Raw genomic sequence first — 14,609 nt, 5'->3', positions numbered from 1 at the left:
GCAGAAGGGGCTGCCGCCGGATGAGAACAGGGCCATAGATCACAGAGGCAAATAATTCATATCCCACAGGACCTGCAGGAGACTGATCTCAGGACAGCTCAGCCTTCCCCAGGAACAAATACCCAAAGCCCCAGACGCTCAAGTCCCTAAAGAGGAAAAGGCATAGTACTTGTGGACATGCCACAAGCATGCACACACTCTGCACAGTCTCTAGGTAATGCAGAGAACAGGGTCGTGCAAATGCCCTCCCAGCGGTTGCCAGGAGTACGTATGTTCGAGAACAGCGAAATTTAAGATCTGCACAGTGCCCAACAGCTGCCCCCTCTTTCAATATTTTGATCCTTGGTTGGTGAATATGCAGACTATTTAAAAAGTATGCCGTGGGCTCCCAGCCACACTCCTCAGTTCCCAGAATTCTCAGCTTCTGCTATTGACATGAATCATGAAAAAACAATAATCAGAGGCCAGGCACAGATTAGTGAGTTCTTATCTCTTGCATGGCATCCACGTGGGCATGAGATAGTTTCCACTCCTAGTGCAGAGCCCCACTGAGGTGTAGCCCAGCTACAGCTGCCATGGACACTGAGATACCCAGGCTCTAATTGGCAACACTAAGCCTGTTGGATGAATCTGCCAGACTGTTGGTTAGCCGTTAACTGTCAACCCGAAACAACCTAGTCATCTAGGAGGAGGTGTCTTGTGCTGTGGCTGTCATGTGACCAAGTGTCTTGGGCTGTGGCTGTCATGTGACCAGGTGTCTTGGGCTGTGGCTGTCATGTGACCAGGTGTCTTGGGCTGTGGCTGTCATGTGACCAGGTGTCTTGGGCTGTGGCTGTCATGTGACCAAGCATCTTGGGCTCCTGCTGCTGTGTCTTCTCCACCATGGCAGAACTGCAACCTGGAACTGTGAGCTGGAATGAACCCCTTCTTCTTCCAAGCTGCTTTTCGTGGCAATATTTCACCACAGCAGCAGAAATGAAATTGGGACAGTATGATTAGATGGGAATTTCTATATAAGGTAATTCATAACAGCGACAATTATATAATTTCTTAAAAGGAAACAAACTGGATCCCAGATGTTACACAAGGCTCTTTTCACTGCAGCTAAGACCAAAGCAGCTAAGACCCCAATGCTCAAGTATTTAACAATATAGATAAATGCTCGAAACACACCAAGTGACGACCCAACAGCAGACCACGGAACATCATTCAGCACCACCTCTAACTGGGAAAAGATAAAGCGTGGGAGGCAACCGTCTAAAATACCAACATCTGCTGTCACTGAGAAGTAGCCCCCGCTCATCCGTTCTTCCAACTCTTTAAAAGTGAAGATGTACTATCGTTAAAGTTGTAAAGAAGAAAGAGAGCAGGGAATATTGACAAGAGCTTGTGTTTCCCAGGGCAGGGAGCAGCCCTGCCCTGCTGCTCACTGGGAACAAACAGGGCTGATGTCCCTGAGAACGACAGAAACATCCGTTTCTGTGTGAGGTTTGTCGGCCCTCGTCTCCGAGGAGGCGGCGCCAGCACAGATGTGCACACTGCTCTTGTTTTCTTCTGCTTTGCAAGCCTGAGTCTTTGGGAGTTTGGCCCTAAGCGCACAATTCCAGTCACCCTGTCCCAATCCGGGAGCCTTTTGCGTCTGTGAAACGCAAACTGTGGCTCCCAAGGGAGAAGACGCTGCTAACTTCCTGCCTCCTGGAAGAGCGCTGGGCCATGTGCGCCGATTCCCTCGCCACTCTGGCCGGAAAATGCGGGTGGCTGGGAGAAGCTGCCAGACGTCTGCAGTAGCTGGTCGCTGTCTCTGGAAAATAAATGTATTTTTCCTCACCAGAAGCTGCAGATGAGTGGAAGAGGGTGTCCTCACTGCCACCCCCACACCCTGAAAGAGTTGCAGATTTACTGAGAATTTGAGAAGAGAAAATGAGGAATAGTCACAGTTAGTATTTGCACCGGTGTGAGCTTCACAATTAATGTCTGCACCGGTGTGAGCTTCTTTTTAACCCCCTCTACGTCCTTGCAGATGGAAAATCCTTTGGGATGTCCCGACAACTGTTCAGTTAGATTTTCTGAAGACCCAGGTTCTATACTCACCTTTCAACAAGATTTGTGGGTGACCCGGATGCCTATTAGGGACTATGCGTGGCCTCTGCAGTGACACGCCACAGAGTCATTATATCGAGAAAAGCAACAACCTTCAAGCATTGGGTTGAGGTATCTATAGCTCGGTGATGGAGCATTTGACTTGCAGCCTAAGGACCTGTGTTTGTCCCACATTGAAAAGAAAAGAAAAGAAAAGAAAAGAAAAGAAAAGAAAAGAAAAGAAGGTAGTTGGTATGGCAGTCTTAAAATCTCAGTACTGGGGAGGCATATCATGGAGACCCTGGGCTCTCTGGACAATCAGCCCAGCCTGTCAGGTGAGTGCCCAGCTAGAGGGAGACTTTGCCTCAATTTTTTTAAAAAAAAAATAAGGTGGGCAAGGCGGCATCTAAACATTGCACTGGATGTGGTCCTCCGAGCTTTACACACATGTAAACACATGTAGGTGCGCACATGCACCCACATACACACATACACACACTCTCTCACATCTAAGTGTGGTGCCGTAGCCCTCAGGACGGTCATGAGTCCAAGTCTAGTCAGTGCTACGCAGGGAGACCTTGTCTCCGAACAAAACATAGAACTGAGGATCCGCTCATTAGACTAAGAACGCTTGCTGCTCTTCCAGAGGCCCCAGGTTGGATTGTTCATAAGCACCTGTAACTGCAGTTTCAGGGGCCTGATGCCTTCGGTGGGTGCGAGAACACACACGTACAAAACAAATAAACCTTTAAAAAAAAACTACATAGAACATTAGCAGCCTTTACTTATTTTACTTTAGGCATCCTTGACATTATTTTTGAAAAGGCTACCTTCTTTGCTAGAAAAGGTTATGGACTATTATTTCACTTTATTCATAAATCTGAATCAAACACTGAACTAACTCAAAGGCAGACTCAGTCACAGACACAGGCCACCATATAACTTGGTCAGGCAAGCTGGACCAGGCTCAGGGAGGGTGGGTGGGAGCAGGAAAGAGTCCCTTTGGTGACCAAATGCCTTTTGCATATTAACCACATATGTTGATTTTGTGTGGGGAACTGGAGAGTCCAATCACCACAAACATGAAGGTCAACAGACACTTGGCAGACTTTCATGCTGAATTCAATCAAGCAAGCCCAGGGTTGGGAAGGATATAGCTCAGCTGACGGAATGCACGAAGCCCTGGGTTTGATCCCTAGCACTGCATACATGGGCTGAAGGGGCACTCAGACCTCACACTCAGGAGGCAGAGGCAAGAAGAGCAAAAGTTCAAGGCCATCCTCAGCTACCTACCAAGTTTGAGCCCAGTGTGGGCTACATGAGACTTTTTCTCAAATTAAATAAAGAAGTAAACAAATTTAATTTAGCGAGCATGTGCCCACATCGTCATCTTCCTACGCTACTATCCTTACAGGTCAGGAGGAGTGCAGTTCTGACATGGAAGCAGGGTTTTGTCCCTTACCCAGGTATGGAGATCCCCAGTGCTCCCTTTGCACAGAATTATCCCGATTCTGAGGCTCAATCATTGGGTCACCTGATCTGAAAGTCAAGGAAATGGCCTGCTGGCCTTAAGAGAGTGCAGAGAAGGGGAGCTAGGAATTCTGCTGTGCTTCTCTAGACAAGAGGCAATCTGGGCTCTGCATGCTGGGGCCTCCTGGTATAGCAAGCTCTAAGCTAAACCTCCTTCCTCTTGCTACCACTTCCACCCACGGTGCATGTTAACCCTTTCAGTTCTGGTGCCCGAGAAGCAACGCAAGGCAGTCACAGTATGTCACTGCTCACTTTGCAGCATGCCATCTTTATTCCCCAATTACCCCAGTAACCTAAAGAAGAGGGAAAGGCACTAGAGTGACAGTGGCCATCTGGAATGCATAACGCAGACAGATCTGCAATGTATTACATGGTCTGCAAAGTGGCTGGGCCAGTTCCAGGGAGCTCAGATAGACTTCAAAGTCTGGCCGTACATCAGTGGAACTGCCGATCGGCTCTGATATTTAAAGTGGGTGTACGTGAATGAATTTATTACACTTTTTATCATCTGGGCTCAGATGGGGAAACAGGATCATAGGCAAGTTTGCCTTTTTAATTTCAGGCAGCACTTTCCCCTTAGATTTAGGTTTTTTTTCCTTCTTAATGTGATACCGTTTCTTGACTTTCTTCATTTGGACTGCCACATACCTTTCTTATCTCTGCTACGTGACGGAAAATGGGCTGACGTGTATGGACAGCGGAGCTGGACAGGGTCATCTAATTGTGGGATGCTTTGCAGGAAGGGTCTCAGTTCCAAAGTACATAGAGCTTCATGCAAGTCCGTGGACTCTTGCCCTGTCCCCTCTCTGTCACTCACTCGCTCTCTCTGCTCTCTCTTGCTCCTCACGTCAAAGGTGGAGACCTGGTTTCTACTGCATGACGTTTATTTCTGAATCCCTGCTGTCAGTGGGATTCCCTAAGACAATTACGTGTCCAGCCTGGGCTCTGAAGCCACCTAGAGACCTTGATCTGCATCCTGCTGGCGGAAACTCCCTTAAGAAAGGCACCAGGTCCATTCTCCAGGGTTGACAGCCTCCAGATACCTTTGAGAAGCAAGCATCTTCTCACTTGGGCCAACTCAGCTGCTTTCAGCTCCTGACCTTGACCCTCAAAGAACCTGAGCAAATGTGGTCCTGTGCCAGTTGCACAGTAAATGCCTTGCACCCCTCTGCCCCCCAGAGCAGTGGGCCCCATGTCTGGTCTCCAGACCGTCCTCTGTTGGTGTCTTTGGGGACTAGGATGAGAGAAAACGTTTTTCCTATGCACATAAAGGTTAGGAGCAGGCCCAAAAGACTGGGCCAATCTCATCACAGGAACCACCAGCGATAGCTTCTCTTCACTGCCAAACGTGCATTTGAATTCTTTTGGATTTATATGTTGATTAAATTATTACAGCGTGGCTGAAATCCCTATGAAAGCATTGTGGAAAACAGTACGGCCGCTCCTAATCTATTTAAATGTAGAGCCAAGGCCCACGGCACTACATACCCTCTTATGAGCACACACAGATAAAAAGAGGGATCAGCACATCATGAGGACAGCTGGGCTCCAGCTCGCAGAACCATTGGCACTGTTTCAGCCAGCTTTCAGAGAGGCCAAGAAAGTCAGCTTCTGAGGAGGGAGGACAGGTCAATTTGGTTCCCAGCTTTAGAGATTTCAGTACAGTCACGTGGCTCCATTGTTCTGGAGTCTGGTGAGACAGAAATCATTGCAAAACGGAGGTGAAATCTACTCACATTGTGGCAGCCGAGAAGCAGGAGAAGACCCCAGTACCTTCTTCAAGGACGAGCCCTGATGACGTAATGTTCTTCCGTAGACCTAAGCCTACTGGTGCACCATCATCATGAGCTGAGCTGTGACTGCTGCAGGAGTCACTGGCCTTTAGGGGACATTGAGTCCAAACCACAAGCTCAATGCAGTCAAGGCCTTCACGGAATATACAGAACTGTGAGGTGTGTGTGTGTGTGTGTGTGTGTGTGTGTCCATGTACCTGTGTATGCTGCGAAATATTAATTTAAGATGTGTTACCTTCATTTATGTTGTGGAATATTTGTTGTGGAATATATTCAAAGATGTGTTATATTTGTTTGATTAAATAACATTAGCCTAGGATCAGGAGGCTGAGTCAGCAGCTAGCTGACAGGAAGTGGTAAGGAGGAACAGGTGAATCTAGGGTTCTTAAGTGGGGCTGAGCAGAAGGACATGCTGTCTGAGGGAGAAGGTGAGCTACTTGCTAGTCAGCCTCTCTGAGTGGGCAGAATTTTACCTCAACCTTTGCATTCTGAGTTCTATAGAGGGATACAATCTAGATAAAGCTCCCTTAAGTGGCCCTGTAAGAGCCGGTGCCTGGGGGAACTGAACAGCTACTGGTAGCTGCAAGTTGCAACTGTGGATTATAGCAGTAATGACTTAACAGACAGTCACTGAATTTAATAAAAATCAACATTTGGAACCCCACATGGTGCACCAAAATGTTGTTGCTTATTTTTTACTCTTTGGGGGGCCCGCCATCCAGCTTCCAAATTAATCACACACAGAGACGTTTTCTTTCTTATGAAGCCCAGCCTTAGCTTGGCTTATTTCTAGCTAGCTTTTCTTATCTTAAATTATCCCATCCACCTTTTGCCTCTGGGCTTTTACCTTTCTCTATTTCTGTATTTCTTTACTTTTACTCCATGGCTTGCTGTGTAGCTAGGTGGCTGGCCCCTGTAGTTTTCCTCCTCCTCTCGCTCCTCAATCCTATCTTTCAAAATTTCTCCTCCTGCCTGCTAGTCCCACCTGTCTTTTCTCTTGTCTACCTATTGGCCATTCAGCTCTTTACTAGAATAATCAAGTGTCTTAGACAGGCAAAGTAATATAGCTTCACAGAATTAAATAAACGCAACATAAAAGAATGCAACACACCTTTGTATCATTAAACAAACGTTCTACACATAAACAAATGTAACACATCCTAAATTAATATTCCACAACTCACACACAGACATACACACAACATCTTATACCTCTGTATGTTCTTTAATTAATACTCTACAATGTGTGTGTGTGTGTGTGTGTGTGTGTGTGTATTTGTGTGTGTGTGTGTGTGCAAGTATGTGTCTATTGAGGGGATGTGTTGAAAGCCAGCTTTGACAAAACTTGTACATTCCAGGGTAGGAGTATAAGGATTAGAATTATTAGGAAAAGCAACAGAGATATAGGAGAAATAAGAGACAGAAACACAGAACAGCATTGCAGTGGGGGGGGGGGCATTCAGTAAATACTGAATCTGCCTCGTTTATTCTTCCACACACTTATATACTTCACTCTAAAAGGGGAGGGGAGGCAACAGATTTCATTAATATGATGCAAGGAATAGACATGAATCCTCTGACCCTTGGTCCAGGTGGAGTAAATCCACCTCTACATCCAAAAAACTAATTAACCACGCCCTAGGTCAGAATCTCTCATTTGTAGCCACACCTGTTGTCAACAACTTTGAGAGAGCACAAATCAGCTCAAACTCTCTGACCTCCAGTCAAGGAAAAACAGTTCATGGCTCTGTGGGCCCTCACAGGGATGTATATCAAGGCATAAAGAAAACAAGATCTTAAGATCTTGCCACCTAGACCAGTGTGAGTGCCAAGTGGAAAAAGCTGGACACAGAAAGAAAATCACTGATTTACCTGTGGAATCCTTGACTATGCCAATCCATACAAGTAGAGAACAACCAGTAGTTGGCAGGGGGTGGCTGGTGAGATGGGGAGATACAAATCAAAAGGCATCCACATCAGTTAAGAAGGACGGGTCCAGGGAGCTGATGGAAGTGTGGGGGCTGAAGCTGAGAATGTGTGCGATCTTTTTAAAGGTGTTCTTGCTATGCACACGTGTGAGGCTGCACACGCAAATCTGCATGATGCTCTTGACCTCTTTGCTGAGGACGAGCATAGCGGCAGGCTGTTCTGTATCACCAGTGTGTGCAGCAAAGAGAAACAAAGAAAAACTGGAGCATGAACAAAACAAAGAGAACTGAGCTGGGAACAGAAGGGTCCAGTTTGACCATCGGTCTCCCCTCCAGATCCTGGTCCCTTTTCCTTCTTGTTTCTTTTTTCATATTTGGGTGTATGTGTGTGTGTGTGTGTGTGTGAGAGAGAGAGAGAGAGAGAGAGAGAGAGGAGAGAGAGAGAGAGAGAGAGAGCATATGTACATGTGTGTGCAAGTGTGCTCCTGTAGACATGTGTAGAAAGAAACCAGAAGGATGGCGTGTCTTTCTCCATCACTCTGCAAATTCAATTTTCTCACTGACCCTGGGCCTCTTGTTTTCTCATCTGTACTGGAAGTCAGGAAGTCCAGGGACTCTCCTGTCACCTCCATTCTTAGAGCCGGAATTATAGGTTTGTATGGGAGGAGGAGGAAGAGGAAGAAAAGGAGGAAGTGATGGAGAAAAAGGAAGAAGGAGGAAGGGGAGGAAGGGGAAGGCAGGTGGGAAGGAAGAAGATAGGGAAGGGGAAGAAGAGCCTTGCAGCAGTGGCTGGGTGACAGAAAGAGATTTGTCACCTGATTTTAGTGTTTTACTATATTCATCATTAAACCAAAGCTGTGATAACTAACAACCTCAAGGACCCAGCTCCACAGAGAATGGGTCCTAGTTTAAAATGAAAATTTCCCCAGAAATGAGAAAAAAATAATACAGACAAGCATTTAGGTATGTGTTCAGTAATGAGATAACTTGACAGCTGGAACGCTCATGTATAGATAAATGAGTAGATGATAAATGGATGGATGGATGGATGATGGATAGATAGATAGATAGATAGATAGATAGATAGATAGATAGATAGATAACATAGATGATAGATAGATAGATGGATGGATGGATGGATGGATGATGGATGGATAGATAGATAGATAGATTAGATAGATGATAGATAGATGGATGGATGGATGGATAGATGATAGATAGATAGATGAATGAATGAATAGATGGAAGGAAGGAAAGAAGGAAGGAAGGATAAATGGAATGATGGATGGATAGATGACAAGTGAGATGGGTGGCTGGATGAATGAGATAATAGATGAGTAGATGGATTAAATGATAATAGATGAATAATATGTGCATGGATGAATGGATGGATAGGACAGTGGATGGATGGATGGATGGATGGATGGATGGATGGATGGAAAGAACACGTAAGACTTGTAAGGCTAACACTGATCCTTCAACTCTCTGTGAAGGATCTTCACAGATTATTCCAAGAATGTCTCCTTACTTCACTTTCCTGCTTTTTCTTAAGATAAAAGTAGATAGTGGCTATTTTGAACTTTCAATAAAAACCCGAAACTTTTCATATTCCCATAGCTCTCACATTTCCAACCCCTCCCCACCCCATTTTAAAACTCTCCTAATCTATAAAACTCAGCCATCTGGCAGTGGCTTTCCCAGCATGCCTCTGGGGGCAGGGTCAGTCTGAGCTGCATCAGCAGAGCCCTTGTGCTTCTGGGCACACAGCTGAGGCTCAAAGTGCACAAAGCACCTCATGTCCCATAACAGTGAAAGACGATCCCACCCTAACCCAGAAATTACAGGATTTGCTGCTGAGGACCTTCAAAGACTTCTCAACGTCCCTTTCTGCCTTTCCTCTTTCATTCTTTTCATTCTCTTGCATGCACCCAGAAGAAAGAAAAAGAGTGGGAGAAGAAAAAAATGTTTCCCAGGTGACATTCCTGTCCACGCTGGTAGCCTTTAAGCCCACAATGTCTCCTTCTGACACTGAGAAAAGGTCTGGGTCTTCTGTCACGTGGTCATGGAACTGTTGACCATGACAAATTCTGTCTTCTAAAGAGAGGCCCACAGCTGGCAGGTTTTGAGGACAACCAGTCTAATGCTTCCTTCATGTGAACAGATGACACACACACCAAAGTGATGGGAGACAGGCCTTCTGCTGTGGAGCAATTAGAAGCCCCCTTGGCTGAAACTTGTAGAGAAACAACCATTGACCCATGGGGAACTGAAGGCAGCATTGTGAGGTTATACAGCAATATCCCTAACCATACTGTGTGCCTCCTGCTCATGATGCCAACATTTCAAATGTTTACTGTGGATCCAGCACTTTTGTAAAATCTAGAAAATCAGGAATGGCTCCTCTCTGAGGTTATGGCAGAGAACACTGGATTCCAGATTAGATCCTTGCCCACGCGGTAGAATTAGATAACAATGGCCGTGGAAGCTGCACCCAACTTTGCCTAACTGCTGAACAAATCGAGTGAGTCACCAAGTGCCCTGAGATCTAGATCCGTTGCCAAAGCACAAACGGATTATTTTCACGAAGAGATGAGTTTGTTAGCAATCTGACAGACGAGGCTTAAAACCACTACATGGCCTCACAGGAGAGACTGAATGTTGGGCTACAACCTTCTCTGTCCTCAGGGCTGGTGCAAGTCCGTTGGTTGGCTTGTGTTCAGGACAGAACCATGTTTCTTAGGATGATAATATCAGGGTTACAGGCAGAAAACAACATTGGGCTTTTAGTTTCCTGCGGAGAAGATACGAGCCCTTGGTTGGTATCTCTTCTCTGGGAGGGAATTGAGGCCACATGACAGAGGTTGACTTTGAAGCCTATGTGCAAAGTTTACACAGAGGGTGGCCTAGTCCCACGTCGCGAGTCAGAGTCCACCTAAACCTAGGGAGGCAACAATTGATCCCACAGCATCTCTGCCATAGAAGCCAGAGGTACAAGAAAATATTGGGTAAAGAGGAAGGGAAGTCTGTGATCAATCAGATTTATTAACAACTGCCAATCAATCAAGTACACTCGCGACACAGAACGAAGTTGCTGCCACTGAGGATCCAGATTCAGCGTCATTGCCTTCGCCGTCGCCAATGCTTGTTTCAAAAGGGACGAGAACCGAGCCACCAGCCACATGTGCTCCTGTGGCTCACACTACCAGCTAGTCCACACCCAAGAGAGAGTCCTTCGCCCTGCCCTTGCCTTTTGTTTGGGTATTCAGGTCAAATAAACAGCCCCAGAGAAGACCACACCCAATGGGCCAAGCCACCTCAATAGGATTGACTGTCAAGCGAATTCTCACAACCGGGGTCTCCCCCGGCAAATGGGTGAGCTAGTCAACCTTAGGAAGAAGGGAAAAGGGGAGCTGAGTGCTCCAGACCAACACTCCCTGTGGACTCTCAAACTCTTGACGTTCTGTTAGAGCATTGCGTTCAGTCAAGGAGAACCTGTGCTTTGGTTCTCCATGGTTGGACTGTCTTCCCATGCATCCCCTGCTGACGCAGGAGCCAGTGAGACAAGGATCCTTGCCCTTTGCTTTGGACTCACAGGGGTGAGAAACACAGACCTGTGTGACCTGTAGAGAAACATGGTTCAGTAAGCATCTGGAGTTCTCCAGAGAGACACCAGAAAGTTCTAGATCCAGGGGCTATAGAATATGAGTACAATACAAATTGTATCACACAATTCTTAGAAGGAGCATAGATTTGTCTTTTGATTTTTAAACTAAGAATATGTGAATCATGTATATTTTGTAAAATTGGAAAAGAATAAAATTAAGAAAAATAGGATACCTGTTTGCCCACCTTCTTGACAGCTGCTATCTGAAAGCAATTTGCTGTGTATTCTCTGTTGTTGCAATTTCTTATGTATCATGCATGTACACTTCTGTATTTGTTTGCATTTTTATATATTACATCAGACATTATAAAGTTTTCTGTAATTACACTTTTCCAAGAACTTCATGAAGTATAGTTAGATTTTCGTTTTTAAATTTTTATTATGAAATGTTAAAATGCAGATAAAACAGAGACTCTAACACAAAAGTCAAGCATCTACCAACTAGATTTACATAATTATTAATATCCCTTGTAGTTCAGCAGACTTTCTAAAGAGATCACACTCTACAGACAAAGGCAAATTGCCCTCTTTAGATCCCAGTAATTTCCAGACTCCTAAGAAATGATTGGGTATGTGTTTCACACGTTTGTGTGTGTGTTTAGCTACATATGCATGTTTCCACAAATGCATCGTAGTACTTTTCTGAGAAGTTTTTTCTAAGTCTCGTGCCATGCATGTCATCCATAATCTACTTTGCTTGCTCAGCATTAATTTTCCAGCTATGTTCATGCTGGCACGAAAGGTGGGTGAGACTCATTGTTGGTCCTCGTGGTCTTTGCTTAGGACAACTGCATTTTTCCTCTTTCTGCAAATACTCCAGAGACTGCAGTCTTCACGGTAACGGGCTCTGTTTCCATAACGACAGGACCTGTGTTCTTGTGCAGATGTGACTTAAGTTTCTATAGCTTCCTTGGGCACATGTCTGTCGTCTTTGGGATCTTCAGCCTTTGCACCAACTTTGAATATTCATTAATTGATGACTTTTAAAGAAATGATGTGCAGATATGAGCAATGGAGGATTATAGGCTATCTCTACACTAAATGGCTTATGCTAATTCCTTTATCGTTTGGCATTTTAGTAGCCCCCAGGTTGCAAGAAAACTGAAATGATATCAAATCCTTTCCTCAGGTGAAAGTTCAAGTCCGCACATGAGAGATGGTGACAGATGTGGTCACAGTCTTTTGACAGGTTGAGTTCAAAAGCAGGCAGAGTTTAATTGCAACCAAGAAAAATTATTCATGCTCTGAGGAAAGAATATGACAGCAAAGTGTTCCTGACTTCTGGGGAAATGGAAACTGGGAGCTCTTGGGAAGAAATACAACATGCTGGTCCATACCATTCAGAAGAGGGGCACGTGAATGCCCAGACTTGTAAGCTAACACTGTTGAGAGACAACCGGGTCCGTGGTTATTCTCCGCTTTTCCTTGCCATTAATTTCTTCTCCTCCTCTTGATTTTACATGGAAGACTGCACATATTTCAAATACTTCCACATCTTTGTAATATAAAACAGTAAATTGGCATCCTGATTTGGACATCACTCCCACACAATTCTCAGAATTGAACAAAGGTCCCAGAGCTCTGTGGTAAGGGAGGCAACATATGACACCAGGCAAGTCCTTTTTCTGAGCTGACAGCTTGCTGCACAACCACAAGGATGCACTTCCTACCATTGACACATCATGAGCTCCAGGAATCCCAAGCTAGGGTACTCATAGACCTCAGCCCTTCACCCACCTTCATGCTCCTCCTACACCCTCACCTCCTCTTCCACCTTGCCCCACCCCGACCTTCCTCATTATCCCTACCTACACTCTTGTCTTCACCCCCACACATGGAAGTCACAGTAAGTCCAAATCCCAGTAACCCTAAGGAGACCACATGCAAGCCAGCTGACTGCCTAGAGCTAAGCCCTACACCCTGCCTAAAAGGAGTCAGTGCACCAGAAGAAACCAGAGCAAGCTTGATCTGAGGAGCGGGTGTGGGCTGTTGAAAAAAGCTCTCAAACCCATCTTGGCCAAGCATCAGCAATCTGAGCATCTGTAATCTGCAATGTCAATTCTCAAAACACTGGATTTTGCAGCATTTCAGGTTACGATTCTTAGATTGGTGATGTTCAGTTGTTGAAGTCTGTGGCAATATCCTCTAATCTGAGCAACTGATGCTGGAAGCGTTTTGGACAAAGGACATTCAGTCTGCAGTGCAGATTGTACCACTCATTCACACTATCTGAACAATGAACAATAGGTTGCGAGGAATACATCAGCTTGAGATTTAGGGTCATTCGTATGCAGTTTAATTGGTGTTCCAAACATCAGGAAGAACACTCCACTGGATTTAACGAAAACCATATTGCCGGCTCATGAAGTACCAGTATTAAGTGGTCCGTCCATCTTGTAGCACGCTGGCATCCAAGAGTGATTAAACGAAGAAAAGGGAAACTGCTCTGATTTTCTGCCCTCAGACTACTTTCCCAACTAATAATGGCCGTTGTAATAATTACTGGTTTGTTCAATAAGAGTTTGCCTCTTTAAATACAGGAATATCACTGGCCGCCCATGCTGTTGCTTCTGATGTTTTGGCAAGACATTTAAAAAGTCCCAGATTTTTAATGAAGGTCAGATTCCTTCATAACAGGAAAGCATCTGTCATAAACACTGTGCAAATATTTATAGGGCTAAGCTGGCAATAGAGGGCCTCCCCCTCTCTCCTTTTTAATCAAGCTTGAATGTGCAAAGACAAACAAGCAGACAACAAACAAAGCAGGTCACAGAATATGCCTCGGAGGCTCAGTCACACATGGTAGCATAGAGCCTGTCCAAATCCAGGGGAAAAAAACAAACAAGTACATAGAGTTCCTACTTATTTAAGGTTTGTTGCCAGACTCTTCGGTTTATGTTATTTATTGACAGTCTCCTTTACTTTCAGGTGAATTTTTTGCTGTGCTGAGAATCGATCACACGGCCATGTACATGACTGGAGAATTTTCCTTCACTGAAATAAATCCCCAGTCGGGCCTTTTCTTTCTTTCTTTCTTTCTTTCTTTCTTTCTTTCTTTCTTTCTTTCTTTCTTTCTTCCTTCCTTCCTTTCTTTCTTTTTTCTTTCTCTCTATCTTTCTTTCTTTCTTTCTTCTTTCCTTCCTTCTTTGCTTTCTTCTTTCTTTCTTATGAGAAAATACAATATTCCCAAATGTGTTCCCTTTTCTGATAAATTCCTCCCCACCTTTAATCTGTGTAATGTAATTCAATGTGCCATGCTCATCATACTGCACACTGAGATAATATTTACATGATGCTAAAAAAACAGACTAAAACGATTAGCTCAGCTCCCTCTCCCACAAAACAAAGACAATAGAAATAACAGAGGCTGTTGCTGGTAACACTTAATCTTTTAAAAGTCTGACTTTCAACTTTTTTTCTCATTTCCATTGTCAACATTAAAGAAGAAAGAAAGCCAATATTTTGAACTAAAAGAAAAGACCAGCAATGAGATGCTCAAGGTGTATATGGAGGTACATAAAGGCTCTAGAGGTCTTTATTAAAATAAAGTCCTCAGATTAATGACCCTAATGACCCAACTTCCCAGGTATGACTACGAAGTAGGAATTACAATAT

This window comes from Arvicola amphibius, chromosome 6 (assembly GCF_903992535.2).
Source record: "Arvicola amphibius chromosome 6, mArvAmp1.2, whole genome shotgun sequence".
NCBI lineage: Eukaryota > Metazoa > Chordata > Mammalia > Rodentia > Cricetidae > Arvicola > Arvicola amphibius.
This window is presented reverse-complemented; position numbering follows the sequence as displayed.